Source organism: Zingiber officinale, chromosome 2B (genome assembly GCF_018446385.1).
Source record: "Zingiber officinale cultivar Zhangliang chromosome 2B, Zo_v1.1, whole genome shotgun sequence".
NCBI classification, from domain to species: domain Eukaryota; kingdom Viridiplantae; phylum Streptophyta; class Magnoliopsida; order Zingiberales; family Zingiberaceae; genus Zingiber; species Zingiber officinale.
In genome coordinates, this window is record NC_055989.1 from 155,006,495 (window position 1) to 155,021,668 (window position 15,174).

General features: G+C 36.6%; 1 long non-coding RNA gene across 1 annotated transcript; it reads right to left on the reverse strand.

Moving 5' to 3' along the window:
• Nucleotides 1-280: 280 nt before the first annotated feature.
• Nucleotides 281-687, reverse strand: LOC122049699. Its single transcript, XR_006131018.1, has 3 exons — nt 629-687; nt 441-542; nt 281-339 (listed from the first exon to the last, which is right to left on the reverse strand). It is a non-coding gene; the product is annotated as an uncharacterized LOC122049699 (long non-coding RNA).
• Nucleotides 688-15,174: the final 14,487 nt, after the last annotated feature.

Consider the following 15,174-nt stretch of genomic DNA (forward strand, 5'->3'; position numbering starts at 1 on the left):
GATTGCTTGCATCTGGGCCAATGCCTGCTCCTGTGTAGCCCACTTCTTCTCCCACTTCTGATCCATGGTAGTCATCTGAGTCTTCAAGTTTTGGTTTTCTTTTCTTAATGACTCCACCTCAGAAGAAGAAGAAGAGGAACTCGCACGACCCCTAGGAGTCCTCAAGCGATCAAATACCACCTTGGCCTGGGAACCAAGGCCGTAGAGGGAGGAGTTCTTTGTCCTTCCACCCATAACATCATAATAAATTTCATTTATTTCCTGGGTGGATAGATCCTGTGACTCCCCTCCCTCTACTGGTGGCTGAGATGCCTGAGCAACCCTGCTTGTCATTTCCTCCTGTGTAGAAAAAATATACAATTTATATATTATACACAATTATTAAAGCTAATTAATCGTTATTAAAGATTAAATATAAATTGCAAGTTAATAATTCAAACCCCAATGTTCTTTGATCGATCATCAATATATGTGTCATCCTTTCTCTGGTGAGTTTTGAGAAAGATCTCTAAGCAAGTGAGTTGTCTTTCTAAAGAACGCTCCTGCATGCACAAATAAATTTGACTAAAATTATACAAGTTCATTAATAAATAGAAATTTAATTTATATAACTTTAAATTAAAATCACCAGATCCATAGCGTGCTCAACAATGGATCGAGATCCTGATGTATGCCGAGCAGATCCGGTACTCGGGCCACCTGGCTCTGTATTCCTATTCGCTCGAGCTTTTAGAGCCTTTGTCTGCCATCTTTCTGCAGACCAAGTGGCCGCCCATGCACTCCAAATCTCGTCGGATACATAAGCAGGCCGTGTGCCATCCTTTCTCACATAGTATAATAGGTCTTTGTACAACTTGGCACAATAAATATTCCAAGTTTTTGCAAATTCTACCTCGTGCCCCTCCTCCCATGTATATTTTTTCTGCAATTTAAAAATAAAATTTTAGAATATTAAAGGATAAATATAATGTACACATTCAATTTACTTACCACAAATTCTTGATAATAGAAATCCTTAGTTCCAGCATCTACATGTCTCCATGTAGTCCCAGATATGCAAACTCTTTCCTTAAATTTCCGTGTGATATATGTGGATATTCGATGACCGTCGGGAGTAAACCTACATATAAGCAATATTAAGACATAAGATATATGTTATAAATAAAGAACTTGAATTACTAATAATAAAAAAAATACTTACGACTCTCCAACAACCCTAAGTACGGTGGATCCACGGAGTGGTGCTGGAAGATCTGCCATGATACCTTATATCTACAAAAACATATTACAGCACATCATAATAAGTCTTTAATAACATGATAAATAAGCAACAAAACATGATTAAAGCATAACTTACTAGATGAATAATAATGCTAAAATTTAATCAATCCTAGACTCTGGCACAAATCCGTGGCAATACCAATTGTAGTAATTTGGCACAAATTCATTTCTACATATGTGCATTTTTACGGTATCTTCATCACGAAATGCTCTATTTTGACATTTTTTATGATTGCATGGACACCGTAACTCAGAACCATTCATACATTCTGGATGACTTTTAGCAAAAATCACAAACTGTTCAACTTCAGCAATAAAATCATCTCTGATAAAACCATTGTCTAATCGATTGTACATCCAAGCTTTGTTCATATACATTGGTATAACCTAAAGAGAATATAAATTGAAACATTATTAAACTTGTTGTATCACTTGAAATAAGTTTAAATAAAGAATTATGTGCACAATTTCATCTCACGATCATCATATCATATTACCATAAATCACCTCTACACTAGAACAATTAAATGAAACTATTATAAACATGTTGTTCCTTATAGCATTATCAAATGAAATAATCATACATATATGAGAAGCATCGATCAAACTACATTTTATGCAAGTACAATAGCGAAATTGAGCAAAATATGTCACGACACTTAAATTTTCTAGGGTTTACATTGTGCTCAGCTACGAACAGTAACAAAGCACCGCTACAATTGCGAGCAGGCTGCTGGCCGCGAGCAGCGAGCCGCGAGCAGGCCGCCAACCGTGAGCAGCCCGCTGGCCACGAGCAGCCCACTGGCCGCCGGCCTCGAGCGGCCCAGGAACCCCCGAGCAGGCCGGCGGCCGTGAGCAGCCCGCCGGCCGCAAGGACCCTGCCGGCCTTGAGCAGGCCGCCGGCCGCAAGCACTTTGCCGGCCGTGAACAGGCCGCCGGCAGCGATCCGCGAGCAGGGTGCGGCTGCCGGCCGTGTGAAAATGCAAACGAGAGAGGAGAATAGAAGAGCATACCTGAGAGATCGCCGGAACGGTGTGAACGGGAGGAAAGGGCGCCGAGATCGCTGGAGAGAGCCGCCGGAAATCGCCGCCGCTGAGGAAAGAAAGAGGTCGCGCGAAGAGGAAAGGAACAATCTGTGCCCTAAAACGTGATTTACAGACGGAAATATATTTCCGTCGGTAATTACCGACGGAACAATAATTCAGTCGGTAATCACCGACGGAATGATTAATTCCGTCGGTGATTTAGGCTAGTTATCGGGTAAGGTTTAACGAATGCAAAGCAAACGGGTATGGGCGGAAATTTACCGACGGAATATGCTTTCCGTCGGTATAATAAAACCCTAAACCCGTTAATTACCGACTGAATATCAGTCCGTCGGTCATGTTTACGCCCGCACCCGCCTATTTACCGACGGAATAAGAAGTCCATCGGAAATACACAAAATTCTAACGGCGATATTATGGGACTCCCCGACGGAATAGTGATTCCGTCAATAATTACCGACCAATATAAATCCCGTCGGTACGTACCGACAGAGGTATTTTCAGTCGGTATACGCCGACGGAGTTGAGATTCCGTCGGTACTCCCGTCGTTAAACTCATGCATTTTTGTAGTGAATGATGGATATGATAGATGTTGGTGCAATCATCCTCGAGTCAATGTTGACTAGTTTAGCTAAGCACGGGTTGGCTCGAATTTGAGTTTTGATATTTGACAATGTGTGAGAGAGAAGTATATAGGATCGAAAGCAGTAGGGGATGAATAACGCTCATGACTTTTTCAATTTTCAGAAAATGCAATCGAGTAAACACAGCGGCATTAAAAACAAGTAAAGAAAACAATAACACAAGTTGATTTTATTTGGTTTAGAGCCTATGACGACTTTTGCTCCAAGGCTTGCACTCAACGACAACTTTTAAAGATATGAAGTTGCGAGCCTATGGTCATTAGAGCAGTGTTTGGGTGTCATAGAAGCATTTTATGAACAACGCGCGGGAGAGAAACTTCTTTGAATTGATGTTTTGAAGCTGCTGGTTGAACCCTTCTTTTATAACCCAGTCCGGGCACCAGGATCCCCTCCTGGGCGTCTGGACTGTGCTGACATAGCAAGCTCTTATCGAAACTTCATCCTGGAAGTCTATCCACGTCCAGGCGCCTGTACCCCCTTTGGGCGCCTAGACTATTGACGTAGGTTGGCCAGTTATCGCGCTCCAACTCAGCGTGAAGATGAGTTTTCGCCTATCCAAAAGCCTCAAGCAACTCTGAGCACCCAGACCACCCGGGTACCTGCTAGGCACCCTCCCGGGGTCGCTTCTTTATCGAAGCATGCTCGGGCGCCTAGAGCAACTCCAAGCGCTTAGAGTCCGAGCGCCCAGAGCCCTTTCGGGTGCCCGGATCATCTTTTTCCAACTTTATCTTTACTATAAAAAAAAGTTAATTCAGGCAACAGTATATATAAAGAATAAGTTTTGATAGCCTCCTAATTGTCCATTTCTAACTTTGAGTTTCACTAAAACTCTAGGTTCGATCGACGCCTATTGTTCTCTCTTCGGGGAACATGTCCTCACTTACTCCTCTCATAAGAATTTACTTTTTTCCAAATCGGTCATCCAGACTGTTTAGACTTTTGCTCAGCGTTTGAGACATCAGGGCTTCCTACTGGACGTTCGATCCCCAACCCGTTCAATCTTTCGGCTAATGTCCATGACCCCCAAGACTTTCACCTAGCATCCGCAACCCTAGGATTTCGCCCAACGTCCTCGACTCGCCATGACTTTGCCTAGTCTCCCGGACCAAGACTTCGTTACTTAACCATAGCTAAGACCTTCCACCTGCCTAGTATCCACTAGGACTTTCTTTGCCTAGCCTCAACTAGGACTTTTACCTTGCTTAAGATCACTTAGAACTTTCCTGCACACTCGGTCAAACATATTAGAATAACAAGAAACCTTAACTTTGAACTTTTTTCCATAATCAAAATTTAGATTTGATCATCTGATGCTTACTGGACTAACAAAGTTAAGTAGGTCAAAAAAGGACTGGATACTTGATTGAAAAAGTCCTAATTGGAGATAAGACAAATAGAAAGTTCTAGCAGGCTAGGTGGTGGAAAACCTAGTTGGAAACTGGATAATGAAAGTCTTAGCAAGGCTAAGCAATAGAAAGTTCTAATTGGAGATTAGATAATGGAAGGTTCTAACTTGAGGTTAGACAACGGAAAATCCTAACTAAGATTAGCAAGGGAAGGTGGAGGTAAGAAATCTACTGAATGACTAATCCTAACTGGAAGTTAGGAAAAGGAAAGTCTAATGGGAATTTTAGAAAGTCTAAGTTTAGGGTTTCTTTGACCAAGATTAATCGGATGTTGGGCAAAAGAACTCTAAACTTAGATTTTGGATGTTAGGGTTAGGCAATTGATTAGGATAATCGATTGAGAGCTATTTTTGCCAAGCACAGAAGGGTGATGAATCACCTAATCGATTCAATATAGGTCAATCGATTAGACTATTTTCGCGAGGGAATAGAAATGCTTAGAATCGATTGAGACAATTGATTCAGGCTTCATCAATTGATTGGGTTAATGGATTTGGACCTTTTTGTGAGAGAATGGAAAGTGTTGGAATCGATTGGGGCAATCGATTGAGCAAGTTTCAATCAATTAGGCTAATTGATTGGAGTGGTTTCACGAAGAACAGAAAGCTTCAAAATTGATTGAGTTAATCTATTGGAAGTTGGTAATCGATTAGTGTGACTCACTAATCGATTAGTTAGGCAAAAAGAGTCATTCTGCAAGTTTTGAATGGTCGAGCTGACATGACAATCAATTAGGAATGAGGCTAATCGATTATGAGGCATCGAAAGAACCCTAGAAAAGGAGTTTTCATGAAATTTCTTCAAGGTTGATTCTTGAGATTTTGGAGACAAGTATTTCTGCACTTTCCAAACATCAAGAGACTAACCAAAATAAGAAAAGAACAAGCAAAGCAAGGTTCATCGCTGTAAAGTCATTCTCGATTTCTTATGTAATCTTGTTTGTATTTTCTTGTTTATATTCTCGTATTTGATCTTGTATGAGGCTTCTTCATCTTCGGAAAGGAGGTTTTCATAATGGACCTATGAGTGAGAACCCTTGAATTAATCATCTCAAGAAGGTGGTTACCAACTAAAATCTAAGCATTAGCAATGTGAATATTCTTTACTTTGAGTTTCCATTGCAAATCAAGTTCGAAGAAGCAAAGCGAGCTATTCATTCCCCCTCTAGCTATCTACATGTCCAAATAAGTGGTATTAGAGCGACGCCACTCTTCATTAGACTAATCACTAAAAATAGCAAAGAGCTTGAGGAAGAAGAAAATATTAAAAGTTTGAGACTTAACTTCAATAAGTCAAAGACTAATCATCAAGGGAGCTCAAGTTCAAAAATGGATTTATGAGATGGTTCAGATATGACATCCGAGCACCTCCACCCTTCGAAATGGGAAGCTTTGATCTTTGGAAATCAAGGATGAAGAACTTCTTGATGATGGATATCAAGCAATGACTTACTTTAATAGAGGGATTTGAAATCCCAACGGATAGTAAAGGAAAACTCCTCAAGAAAAGAAATGGACCGAGGAACAAGTTCAAAAATTTGAGGCTAATGATAAGGTAACTAGATTACTAATTAATGTTTTTCCTAATAATATTTTGTATAAGTTAGGCGAATACAAGGATGCCAAGGAATTATTGAGTCAATTGGCCAAGCTCTATGAAGTTTCATCATTAATGCAAAGAAATGAAAAAGGTGAAGAGGGAAATTATTTATTTCATGAACAAGAAGATTCAGAGGTTGAGAGGTGCTCAATATCTAAAGTGTATATCGAAGAGGCATCCCCTCAAGGGATGATGGGGAGAGCTCATAGACACCAAAATGAGAAGAAGTGTCAACTTACGAAGCTAATGAAGATAAGTCAAAAGAGCATAAATTATTAAGGTATAACAATTTCAATTGTTAAAAATAAAGATCATATATTGTCCTTTGAGTGTAGGGAGAAGGAACAATATAAGAGCAAGTGTTCAAATTTGATGAAGAAGAAGGTTGAAATGACACCCAAGGTAAAGGAAAAAAAAAATCAAAGGATGCCAGAACATTTATATGAAAGAGCAAGGAGTATGTGCTTCTTGTGTATGATCATAAAAATGCGCTAGAGGGTGGGGGGGGGGGCATGAATAGTATGAGTCATTTTTTTTTTTTCCACTTTTTTGGAAAACAAGGAATATACAGCAAAAAATAAAGTAAAGAAAAATAATTGCTAACACATTATTTTTTATTTGGTTTGAAGTCTGTGACGACTCTTATTCAAAGGTCCGCACTAGTTGAGTGCTTTCGATTGACAATCCACTAATAGCTAGAATATTACATGCGAATTCAGAATCTTAAAGTGCAAGTAACAAAACCAAATATACTGACGACTTTAGAGTAGAAGATTCAGCGTCGTCGTCAAAGGAACATTTTAGCGTTGTGGAGAGCTTTTCGAAGCAGCATGCTAGCACCAAAGTCATTTGGAATGATGTTCTAAAGATGCTTATCGAAGGTGCTTTTTATAGCCTTGTTTGGGCACTTGAACCAGTCCTTGGTGCCCGCATCAAGCTGACATGGTGTGATATTCGCGAAACTCTATTTAGCAAATCTTATCATAATCTAGGTGCCTAGATCACTCCCGGGAGCCAGGACATTGACATGTGTCTGCCAATCAGATCGCACCACCTCATCTACACGAGTGGCTGGGTTTGGGCCAATCCAAGTGCCTAGACCGTTCCTGGTGTCTGGAAGCACTTTTTCTGACCAACTTCCAACTTTCGATTTCTAGCATCACAGAGTTAGCAAGCAAGCATAATATAATATAATAATCATAATGATCAGGACAATTTCGAGGCTGTCTAGTTCTGACTTTAGATTTTACTGAAATCCTAGGTCGAACTGATGTCTACTGTTCCCTCAACGGGGGATGTGTTCTCACGGTCTCACCTACTCCTCTCAGAAGAGATTACTTTTTGCGTTTGGACTTGTGCTCAACATCCAACCTTGACCTCCGGGACTTTTATTATTAGATCTACTTAATTTTAACTCCTTTTGTGAGTCATCTATATCTAAGTATAATGTTTAAGTATAGTGTTGGCTTAATTATTAATTTATTTTAAGTTAATTGAGTTAATTAAATTAGAGTTATTCAATTTTAGTTTATCTTGATTAACTATTTGTAGATTATTTAATTGAGTTAGTTAATTAGGTTGAATTAAATTGATTAAGTAGATTAAGTAATTGTTAAAATATTAATTAAGTTAAAATTTTAAAAAATCAAATTAAATTTTGATTAAGTTAATTTAAAAATTAATTAAGTTAACTTACTTAAGCTTGTTAGAAATTAATAGGGATGACAACGAGCCGAGTTTAAATCCGACCCCCATATTAAACCTGTCATGTTTGGGACAGATTTAAACCTGGTCAAATGGGTTACAAGACGGGTTTAAACTCGTTGATCGGATTTAGAAGCAGGTTTAAGGCATGTTACGAGTTTCAATGAACCACCCCAAACCCGCCTCATGTATATAATAATAATAATAATAATAATAATAATAATAATAATAATAATAATGATAATAATAATAATAATTATGTTTTATATTTATATGATTAATATAAAATATACAATAATAATATTTTTTTTACTTATATTTATTTTAAGCTCAGCAAGTTGGCGGGTCCAATTTACTATGGACCCGTCTAGTTTTGAGCGGGGTCGGGATGAGGCAAGTTCGGGTTGGGATCTATTTTTTCTAGCAGGACGGATTCTGGGATTGGCCAAATTCGGCCTAAATTTGCCCCATTACCATCCCTAGGAATTAAGTTACAGTTTGATTAAAGGTTTTAATTAAATTAATTAATTTGTTAAGAATTAAAAGTTAATTAAGTTGATTAGTTTTAGGGTTAATTAATTAGATTACTTAATTAATTAAATAGTTATTAACTGAGTTATAATTAAATTAATTAATTAGATTAATAAATAATTATGTTGAATTAATTAGTTTAGGTTTGATTTATTTGAGTTTTATTCATAATTAATTTGAGTTTCAGTGTGATTAAGAGGTTTTAATTTAATTAATTGATTAAGTTGAATTAATTTATTTATTTAGTTTGATTAATTTACTTTTAATTAATTAAGTATGATTATAAATTTAATTTGGATTACTTACGTTAATTAGTTAGTTTAGGGTTAATTAATTCAGTTCTATTAATTAAAATGAGTTCGATTAATTAATTATTAAGTTTAGATTATTATTATTAATTATGTTTGAATTTTATGTTAAATTAGGTTTTGGTTAAATTAACTTAACTAATTTTAATTTAAGTTAAAATAATTAAGTTGATCTTAATTTGACCTAAGTCCATCTCATCTTTTCTAAATTTTCAAATAGAGAACTTTATAAGATTTGTGAGATGATTATTAATTTTATCATTATCAATTTAATTTAAAATCTAAGGATTAATTGATATTTGAGTTAAATTCAGATTTAACTATTAGTCAATTAAATACACATTTCAAAAATTAGCTTCCAGGCTGTGGCGAGATACAAGGGCTTTCTTGGGTATCGGAAATGACCACTTCTAGAAAAAATCTTTTTCAGAAATTGTATATTTGATTTTCCTATTGAAAAACCTTGGTCTAACTTGTCTAAGATATGGTGAGATAGTTTCACTTAGCTAAGTAGACCAAATAGGGTACGCCTTACTCTACTTGACTTCTAGACCATGCTTTCCTAGCGTACTATTATCTTGCCACACCTTGGTACTAGGTTGAACAAGTGTCAAACAAGCCTAAGTCTTAGTCTAACTATTCTAAATTTAAGCATAAGAATAAGCAAATAAATAAATCAGTAAATTAAATAAACATGCAAATTTATTTAATAACAAAAATAATTTTTATATTGGCTCCCTGATAACCATCAATTTTGCTACATATTTAGATTCATAAATGCATGTTTTTATGATCTTCTCATAGGTTAAACTCATATCTACACCACATTTCATAAATTACATTTATTCTTGGACCTAATTGTAAACTATCTCATTATTGTGACATTTGATGATAATATTCGAATATGATCTTTGTAGGCATCAAAGGGCAAGGACTTGAGGTTGATCAAAAACTCCAGATTGAGCTCAATTCTTAGATTAAATGAGGAGATCAAGGTTTGGAGTCATATGAACCGTTCATTTAAGATCAGGAGCGATCTGAGCCATACATCAAGGATCTACTCCATTCAAGCCAAGGAGAAGTAGATCACAACTATTGATCAAAATATGGAGCTTTTGATCCAGATCCGGAGTGATCCAGCCATTGAATGAGATCTAAAGCATTCTCAGTCGTTGATTGAGATCTGATGAGATTTAAAAGGAAATGAGAAGCTATAGTAAGGGGGATCATCAAATTCTATAGGGGAAATCATGTCAAAGCAGAGGGAGGCGGGCGTGTTCTGGCTCCAGCGACTTCTTTCCTTCCTTCCACCGTCGGCAACCAATGGAGGTCAAGGGTTTTTCCCTTCCTTCGGTCATCATCTATTTTCAAGCCTGCGACACCACTTCAACCATCTGATCTCTAGCTTAGTCGCAATTTCTGAGCGAAGAGGAGGCGGAGAAGTGGAGCAATCTGGAAGTTTGAGCCGATTCCTTTTCCTTCCAACCGACAATCTTTTTCCTTTGAAGCTCCGACCACAACCAAATGGGGAGAGGCATTTTTTTCCTATTTCCTCTTCTGATTTATTGCTTCATTTTACTACATCTGCTTGAACCAAAGAATCTGATTAGTTCATCACCTCTTGCGCGATCCGAACATCTTCGTCCAATCCAGTGAGTGCTTGGGAATGCTCCAGCTCACCTTGGTTCATCACTTCTTCCAAATTTCATTCCTGGATTTCTGTCTTTTCCATTTCTAACTTAGTTTAGTTGTGTTGCCAGATTAGTTTCGTAGATATGAATTGTTTGGGTTAGATGAAGGCTTGGATTTGTTTCCTTATTCTCAATTCATCTGAATGTTTGCTAGCTCCTTCAGTGGAGATTTGAATTTGAGCTTGCGTTGGTTCATGGGCTATTTTCGATTAGTGTGCAATTGGTTCTTTGTTTACTATTCTTGGCATTAAGTAGATCTGAATCTGTTTTGCTTCTCTTAGTTCTTGTTATATTTAGTTATGTCCCTCTTCATGGAACTGAGTATCTCTTTCCATGTGACGAATGGTTGTTTGATCTCTCATGCATCTAATCTTTGTAATTTGGTTTGTTCTTGTTATGTTATTGCTTTACTTTTGTTTAGTTTCCAATCTATTTAGATCTGTTAATGGTGTAATCCATAGCACAAAGTGACAGTATATTGTGGGTTCATGATTAATAGATAGATAGAATCTCTTTTATTGCATTAGATTTAGTTTCGTAATTGTCATGTTATTTCATTTCTTAGTTTAAGAACTCAACAAAATCAAAAACCCCAATGTCTCATTAAAAATTCAAAAAGCAATAACAAAGCAATTCTAAGATACCATCATTGTTATATTCATTGGGAGATGACCTGAGTCATCTCTTTGCTACATTAGTATAGAATGAATTCAGTCATTTAATTCTTTTGATACCTATTTCATGATAAAATTGGGTTTATCACTCCCCCTAGATCATAGCCTTGATATGGTCTATCTAGGTAATAAATTTGATCCTTGGGGATCCAATACTGATTTAGTCCAACTTGATTAATCAAGTTTAATTTAGGGACCTATGTTTGGACTTGGTTTCTAACGTTTAGATTTATAATTGATAAGTAAGATTTAAATCTTATTTTAGCCTTATATCTAAGTTCAAATCGATTGTATACAATCCTTTATTTTCCAAGAATCATATCAAGATTTTTGGAATCCAAAGTGAAATGTTCTAATGAATCTTTAAGTTCTTTGATATGAATTTTCAGAGTGGAATTTTCTTCCTCAAGTTGTTGGACTTGAGTTAAACTTCCACTTTGAATTGATTTAGTCAAAGAACTTGTGTTAGTCTCCTCCTTGAGGGCTCTTACCTCCTTTTAGAGTGACTTGACCTGGACATTGGACTTGGCTAGCTTATCAGTTAAGTATGAAATTAAATTGTGCAACTTATCTACTAAAGGAGAACTTACATTGAAGTTTGTTCCTTTGGAAACGGATATGGATCCGTAGCTTGACTAGGACACATCTTCAGATTCGATCTCGGTAACATGAGCTTGTACCAATAGAGTAAGGAAGCTTGCTTGAGCTTATTCTTCTTCTTCAGAGTTTTCTGACAACTCAGACCACGTTGTTTTCAGGGTCTTCCTTTTTCTTTGCTTTTTAAGAAAATTTTAAACTAGGCTAACTAGTTTGGAGGTGATCACCTTGTCATCTTCTAAGTCCATTTCGAATTCGGGTTCAGGTCAAAATTTGGGCTTCGACTTCTTAGTCTTGAATTTTTCTATAAGCAAGGTAATTTCTTTCTCAGCAAAGCATACATTAGTTTGTTTATGCAATTTAAATTTGGAAAATAGCTTGTCTAGTCTAATAGATGAAAGATCCTTGGAAATCTTGTAAGCATATGTCATAGATGCCCACAAAGTGTTCTTTGGAAATGTGTTAAGAGCATACCTTATAATATCATGATTCTCCACTTTTTGTCCAATCGAGTGGAGTCCGTTGAGTAGATCTTTGATCTAGATGTGTAGTTGACTTGATGATTCTCCATTCTATATTTTGATGTTATATAATTTATTCAAAAATAGATCTTTCTTACATACCTTAGCGTCGAAGGTTCCTTTGTGAAACTCGATCAATTTTTGCCAGAGATCCTTTGTGCTGCTGAACGATCCAACTCAGTTTAGCTCCTCTTTGGTCAAGCCACACTGTAGGTCTGAGTGGCTTTTGTGTTTGCCTTGATCTTCCTTTTTCTTAGTTCATCCCATTTGTTGCAGGCGAGTGGTTCTCCATTTTCAGTGGGGAGTGTAAATCTAGTTTGGATTATGATCCACATCTCCACCTACGTCTTGAAGTGGTACTATATCCGGCCCTTCCAGTAGCTGAAATCCTCGCCGGAGAAAAGAGACGATCGGGCGATACTGTAACCTTCTTGATGGACCATTTCGTATAATTAATCTTGTAAAACAAAAATAAAAAGGAAAATATACCAAGACTTAGTCTTGGATTAGTAGTGCAGAATAAAAAAAAATAACGTACTTGAAAAAAATATCGCTCGAGTGGTGTTGTACCAACTTCGAGAAATTCTTAAAAAGTGAGAAATTTATTAGAAGAGGTTATTTCACTAATCCTAAGTTATAACTAAAATTTGAAAATACAAAACTAGAAAAAAGGGGTAAAATTGTAAGATCATGTTGGTTTGATCAATTCAGAGCGCCCCCGCTTTGAACTAAAAAAGAAATGAAATACTCTTATGGTGTTTGCATCAATTGAGAGTGTCATCGCTCTGATACCAATTGTAAGATCGTAAAAGCGCTAGAGGAAGAGGGGGTGAATAATGTGAGTTTCTTTTTCACTTTTTTGGAAAACAGAGAATACACAGCGGAAAATAAAGTAAAAAAACAATTGTTAACACGTTATTTTTTACTTGGTTCAAAAATTTATGATGACTCCTACTCCAAGATCCACACTCATTGAGTACTTTTGATGGATAATTCACTAATAGCTCGAATATTATAAGAGAATTCATAATTTTAAAGTACAAGTAATAAAAATAAATATGTCGACGACTTTAGAGTAAAAGATTGAGCGTCATCGTTGGAAGAATGTTTCAACATCGTGGAGAGATTTTCAGAGTAGCACGCAAGCATGGAAGTCATTTGGAATGATGTTTTAAAACTTCTAGTTAAAGGCTCTTTTTATAGCCTTGTCCGGGCGCCTAGACCAGGCACCTCCATCAAGCTGACATGACATGACCTCAGTGAAACTCTATCTGCCAAAGTCTATCCCGATCCAAGTGCCTGGACTACTCCCGGGCGCCTATACGCTGACGTGTGTCGGCTAATCAAAGTACGACACCTTATCTACACAAGTGGTTAGGTTCAGGCTCATCCAGGCGCTTGGACCCACTCTGGGTGCCTAGACCATTCCGGGCCCTTGGAAGCACTTTTTCCAACCAACTTCTAGCTTTCGATTTTCTACATCACAGAGTTAGCAAAACAAGCATAATATAATATAATAATCATAATGATCAGGATAGTCTCGAGATTGTCTAGTTCTAACTTTGTATTTCACTGAAATCCTAGGTTGAACCAATGCTTATTGCTCTCTCAACAGAGAATGCATCCTCACCTACTCTTCTTAGGAGAGATTACCTTTTGTCAAATTTCCGTTTGGACTTTTTCTCAACATCTGATCTTGACCTATGGGAATTTCGCTAGATGTTCGATCCTCGATCCACTTAGACTTTCGCCTAGTGTATGCGACCCTAGGACTTTCGCTCGATGTCCTTGATCTACCAAGTCTTCTATCCAGTCCACCCGACCAAAACTTCGTGCATAAATCTCTTGACTAGGACTTTGTATCCAATCCCTTGATTAGGACTTCATTGCCTAGCATCAACTAGGTCTTGCCAGTATACTCAAGTAAGCTTGTTAGATCATAACACAACTTAACTTTGAACTCTTTGCCATTATCAAAATCAGGTTTGATTAGCTGGTACTTCCAACACTAACATCTTGTACAATCAAAAGGGACATTATCAAATCAATGTTCAAAAGGGAGACATCAAAGAAGAAACAATAAAGGAAACTCAAATTAAGGGGAGCTTCCAAGAGCACATCTAAGGTACCATTAATTTATGGTATTCTTTCATATCATGATAAAAAGCAAAATAGAAATAAATTTTATAATTTTGGTGTTATTTATCATGAAAATAGGAAGTATGATAATCCTAAGAAAACCTTACCTAAAGATACAATGGTAGAAAATAATAAGTAAAAATAGATATATGCTTAGGAAGAAAAATGGCCAAGGCAACAATGAAAAATTAAAGGTTGAGGATTTATGGATTGAAAATCCTGTTTGGAGGTCAACACTTGATAAGTTAGAAAAGACCCTTAGGAAAATGACATATAATGTCAAAGGTTCTAAGAAGCAAAACCTCAGCTTAGATAGACAAGAGTCATTTAAGTGAAAGAAAGATTTGGGATATAGACCTAGAGCTAAGAGGATGTGTCATCATATCATAGAATTCCATATAGCTATGAAACTAACCCTAGGTCTAGAAGTCAAGTCAAAGTTATAAGGAAAGTTATCCCTAAAATTGACTTTGAGGAGACTAGTGCGACTAAAGATTTTAAGAAGTCTAGAAAAGTCATTAGGAAGGTTTCACGGAAGTTATCCTAGTGAATACCTAGATTATCCAAGGAGCACCAATAGGCATTGTGTTTCTAAGAATATGATCTCTTCACACTAAATGAGTTTAGAGTGTGTCAACTCTAATTGGAAGGGTAGTTAATTCAACTATGGTGAAGTTGGTACCTTAGAAAATTTTCAAGATATTATAACACCTTGAAATTGAGAAGTTGATGTTTACTCTTGGAGAGTAAAAAATGAGCCAATAAAAATTTGAGAAATTGAGATTAATCAAATTGACACAAATATGATGTCATTTACAAATATGTCAAATTAAGACTTTGGCACATTCTAGGGAAATGGGGCAACTTATGCCTATTTTGGCTTAACATTAGTTGATAATACTTAGATAAAAAATCTAGGTAGTTTTTTTATGAGTCATAAATATCATGATTGTGTGCCCTATCACATATCATGATATCATAACATGCACTCATTTTGTTATGAAAAATACTACATGTTATGTTATACATGCA